This window comes from Crocodylus porosus, unplaced genomic scaffold (assembly GCF_001723895.1).
Source record: "Crocodylus porosus isolate Cpor-Errol unplaced genomic scaffold, CroPor_comp1, whole genome shotgun sequence".
In the NCBI taxonomy this organism is placed as follows: domain Eukaryota; kingdom Metazoa; phylum Chordata; order Crocodylia; family Crocodylidae; genus Crocodylus; species Crocodylus porosus.
This window is the reverse complement of record NW_017728925.1, coordinates 49,233-54,400: the sequence shown is the minus strand read 5'-3', so window position 1 is coordinate 54,400 and position 5,168 is coordinate 49,233.

Sequence of the window (5,168 nt, the reverse complement as noted above, 5' to 3'; positions counted from 1 at the left end):
TTCGATGTCTGTCAGGGTCAGTTCTGCTGTAGCTCATCATAATGTGTTGTTACTTGTAGCCCCTGATGGCTTAATCCTCAGGATTTTTTTTCATCTGCATTTGGTGCTTAAGGGATTATCATCTATGTTGGGTTGCAAAGAGGCTTTCTGAGAGCATTTTGAGTGCTTGTCATGCCCAGGCCCTTACTGAGGACATAGCTGTGGTAATCTCTGAGTATCTCATACGTTTACCATATAAACATGAGTTTGTGCTTTAAAGCTGTTCAAACAACAGGTATCCTTTCCAAACCCCGGAAGCAGGCACAGCAGGCTGGCATTGTCTCAGAAGCCCACTGTGTGTCAGATTAGAAATGTTCAACCTATTGTGGGTTTGGGTTGCCTGAGTATGTACTACAATGATGTCAGAGAAGACTAATATTGTTGTGGGGTGTTGGGAGGGAGCAAGAAGTAGAAGGAGCCTGCATACCAATTACTAAGCCAAATTCCTGTGGGGACTTGAACCTGACCATCCATCATTTTAAGCCAGTGCCTTAACCACTGGGCCATTTAGCCAGTAGCTCTTCCCTACCCTGTCCCCATGTTGTGAAAACTTTCAAAAGATCTTCTCTTCCACATTAGGTTGAAAACAAATTTCTAAACATTGAAACATTTTGCAAATTAGAATTATTGCTTTTCTGGCCAGTCTCACAGATGTTCCTGAGGAAAGAAACTTTAGAGAAGGCAAATATGGAATAACATAGCTGCAGGGGTAATGGCTTGGCACTTAGTCACTGGTTTATAGCCTGAAGGTTTACGGTTTCCATCTAAAAAAACTGATGTGCCTTATCTATTTTAACCTTGGAGGTCCTGGTTATCTGCATACTTTTTGTGTTCATTTTTCAGTCTTGTTGAGGTCTTGACCTTGCTGATACTGTGTGAAAAGAGTTCCCCAGGCTTAATTCTTGCAGGGTGTTAGAACAATATGCCCTTCTCCTGGTTTTGAGCATGCTGCCTCTCACTATCATGATCCGCTTGCTCATGGATTAGGGGAAATTGGAATGTGTCTGGTTTACCTTTTCCATTCTGCTTATTATTTCTTACGCTTCTGTCATGGCCAGCTGCATGGAGGAGATGGTGCAAAAGGGACATGGATTTGTGTTTCTGTCCTGAGTGGAGTATGTGTGACATGCTGTCGATTTCTTTAATGAATTAGTTAACCACCCCACTGGGAGCCATGGCCCCGATGACCTAAATTAACCTACCTCCATGAACTTTTAAGGAGTTATGCTGATTGGCACAACTGAGGATCCAGTACAGTTTGCACAGGGCTGCAGAAAACACAAGAAGAAGCAACAGGTCCTGCTTGGAGGCTTTTACAGTTTAATTAGAAAAGATGCAACACACTCAGAGGTATGGAGGAAGATGATGTTTTAGATCAGCTCTTTAAAAGGATTATTCATTTAATCATTTTTTATCTGGCAGTGGGTGAGTGACAGCGCTTGCTCAGAACAATATTTCATAATGCTTAAATGTCCTGGAGATTCTTTAGCTGCTTTCCTGTTCCTTCTCTGTAGTGCATGCTATTACTGGAGGCACAGCATTGGAATCAGTGGGATTACAGGAGCTGGGTCTTCTTGTTCAGCACTCAAAGGTATTAGGATATATAAGGGTCTCCCTAGCTGGGAGGGGAAAGCTGGCACCAGGCCACATTGGCCCCTCTTGCATTTCTCTAGTGCATTGAAGTACAGCTTTGTATTTAACCAGCCAGCTCTACAGCTGGGGTAACTTGACATAACTTAGTGAAGTCAGTGGAGAATTAGGCTGAATTTCCCCCAGATTGCTTCATTTCCTTCCCCTTTTGTATTTGGCCCAGTGGTTCTTGGAGTAGAATTTAATCGCAGCTGGAGTGAACTGTGTGTTCATGGAGAGTACCAAGGATACAGTGGAAGCCACTAAGCCCTTTCTTGTGCCTGCACAAAAGCCCTGCTTTCTGCAGTATAAACTTCCATCATGATACAATGCTGTGCTCTGTCCCCCCTTGTCCTCCACCCTCCCAAAGGCTACAGGCTTTGCTTAGCCTGATCATGGTACAGATGCTGCTCTAAGGACCCGCATGTTCCTAAGAGGCCTTGAAATAAACCTTGGCATTTCGAAAGGCCATTTCCCACCCAGCCGACATGTCAGCACTAATCCGAGGACAACCAGCCGCATTTAGGGGGAAAAAAAGAATCAGCTCCCACTCAGTAGAATAATGGGAGGGGCTGGCTCCAGTGCTTCGAGGATGCTGCTGGAATTCTCCTGCAGACAAAGAAATGATTGATGAACTAGGTCAGCCGGGGAGGAGATGGTACGTGGGAAAAGTGCTGAGCAGGGAGGCTGCGAAAAGGAAGCCTTTCCCTGAAAAAGAACCACCTCCAGGCAGGCTGCGTTTCCTTAAGAGAAACCTGTAGCTATTGCGCCTCGTGCAGGCAGGGAACAGGGCGGAATCTGAATGGCTGAGTGGGAAAAGGGGAGTCCTCAAGCATGCTGCTTGCATAGCAAAAAAGGGTACGGGAAAAAAAAAAAAGATCTGGTTTTATTTTTGAAGTCCTAGGAGGGATGGGGTTGTTGTGAATCTGCTGGCTGTAGCAGCAGCCTGGGAGCTAGGACCTCTCGGTTCCATTCTTAGACCTGCCACTAACTGCCTGGGGTTTTGGGTAAGTCAGGGCCTTGCTCCGTTCCTGGTCCCAAATCTGTAACAGGGCACTACTGATGCTGGCCTGCCTACAGACAAGGAATGACCTCCCAAGGGGAGGTCTGAATAGAAGAGGACAGCCCTGGAGAGAGCAGCTCATGATGTATGATGCTGACCCTGTAGGAGCCTCTGGCAGTGAGTTAACCCCTTCTGCTTCACTTGAAGGATTTTAGCTCTACAAGCCTTGTGAAATGCCATCGACATCCCTCTTCTGCCCCTGCCTCCCAGGTAGTGATTGCGCTTTGGAAAGTGCTTTGAGCTCCCCAGATTTACCTGGCCTGCTGTAGTAGGGTGTTCTGATCCCGGCCCTCCCCACATCTTGTGTGAACCTACCCTGCTCCACTCTTGTTTGGACCCATATATTGCAGGACAGGAAGGATCAGCACCAGTTTCTAGGTTTTGCTGGGTGTGGAGTCCCAGTACAGGGAGACTTTTCAGGCTTCACATTGCTTGTGCCAACTTGAGGCTGACTTGGTTGGCTGCTGCCAACAGCAGTCTTCCTGCAGTCACAGCAGTGGACCAGAGCAATTAGCTTTCCTCCATGAAAAGCCAGTGCCAGGAACTGAGCCTTTGATAATAACAGGAAATCCACCCCCAGTACGGAGGCTTGGGGATGAGAAAAGCCATCAGCAAATATCTCCAGTGGCATCTCATAAAAGAAAATGTCAGTCCTTTTTTGCATCCACCTGAAGATGGATTCATTTAGCACTGATTTCTCACATAGCCCTGCCAGACTTTTCATACCATCTGCCAGATCCAAGCTCTTGCTGACTTGGCTATTTGGTTTTGTTTTTCTTCTGAGGAAAAAGAGAGTTGGACCTCATCTGTTTCATAAGCGGCTTTTTGGCTTTCATCTTGCAAATGCTCATGCATGTGTTTGGCTTTAAGTATATACACAATCTGTTGGTTTCAGTGGGACTATACTTGTACTCTCCATGTTAACACACACAAAAGTATGCAGGATTGGGGCCTTAATCGTCAAGTTTTGAGCCCATTTGCAGCTCTTGTGATGTATCTCAACCCAGACCTTCCCCCAGCCCCAGCTATTTAAGTCCCAAAGCAGTTTTGCATTAGGTTCTAGTCTGTCTGCAGCATCCTGTGCTATTTCACCTATGCACTTCTACCATCTCTCCCGTCTCTATCTATGCATATTAGCCCTGACTCGCTTAAATTCAAATCCTCTGCCTCTACCTAGCCTTGCTAGTACATGTAATTCCCAGTCTCCAGTTCACTTCTTGTAGTCTCATTTGAAGCGATCAGCTTGCTTTCCTCATTGAATTCTGAAGTGGATTAGACTGAGACTATGATACTCATTTCATGCATGTGCCAACCCGGATTTGGCTCTAGCTCTCCAGATGTAAAGGAGCAGTGTACTAACCAGCAGGATTGCTGGGGCCTGCTATCTAGAGCTCCACCTTTTCTACACTGGGGGTGAAAGCCAAGGTAGTACTGGAGCGTGCTGAGGATGTCAGAATTTCTGAAGTGCGTTAGTTGATGACTTTGCAGAATTTCCCTTCTGTTTTGCCGCTGTTAGGTTACAATCTAGCCGAGGACTTCTGTTTGCATGCAGGCTAGCAGAGATCTCCCGGCACAGCATGCCCAGATTTACCCATTAACATGCTTGCAAGTGGAGTGTTGTCAAACTGCTCTGTAGCAGACAAGTGATTTGTTTTAAAAAGCTGCAAAAGTGGAGCCTGGTTCAGGTCTTGCTCACACAGGATTTGTGCCAGTGTCCATAAATCCACAGGATCCAATCCATATCTTACCTGTACCAGTATGACAGACAATGACTGCTGAAAGTGTAGGGGAGGAAACCGGGGCAGAGTGGTCAGTGATGGGTGAGATGACAGAAGTTTTGCAGCTGAGAATGAAGGAATGGGGAGGGTTTGGAGACGCACACACAAACCCACTTCCTTACAGCCTTAGTGGTTGTCTTGACTAGGAAAAGAGATGATTGATAATGTGTTTAGGCTCTCTCCTAAAGTTGATCATGACCAACTAACATGAGGCAAAATGGAATTAACCTCTGCCTGCACTCCTAGCTGATATGATGTCCAAAATCTCATCTAGCTTACGATGAAAACCTTGTTGTTGGTGTATTGGCCAGCTCATTTTAACTATTTCATTTAAATGGATAGTGTGGGTGAGGCAATACCAAATTTCAACAAGCTGGCTGACATACAACAAGGGACACCCCTCTTAGTTTTCATTGCACCAGTATAGCATGTAGAAGAGGTGACATGCTGTGACCGCACTAGATTCATTAGCCAATAGGTTAACGTCGTGCATGTAATCCTAATCTACATCGTAGAGCCAAAGATGACCATTGCACTGGCTCGGTGCAAGGCCCAAAAGGACCTGTACCCTGAATCCATCACAGATCCTTGTTCTTTCTGTCAGTTCTACTGCTGTTGTCACCCTCAGCTCATTGCAGGATGTGATTTGTTTCAGCTGC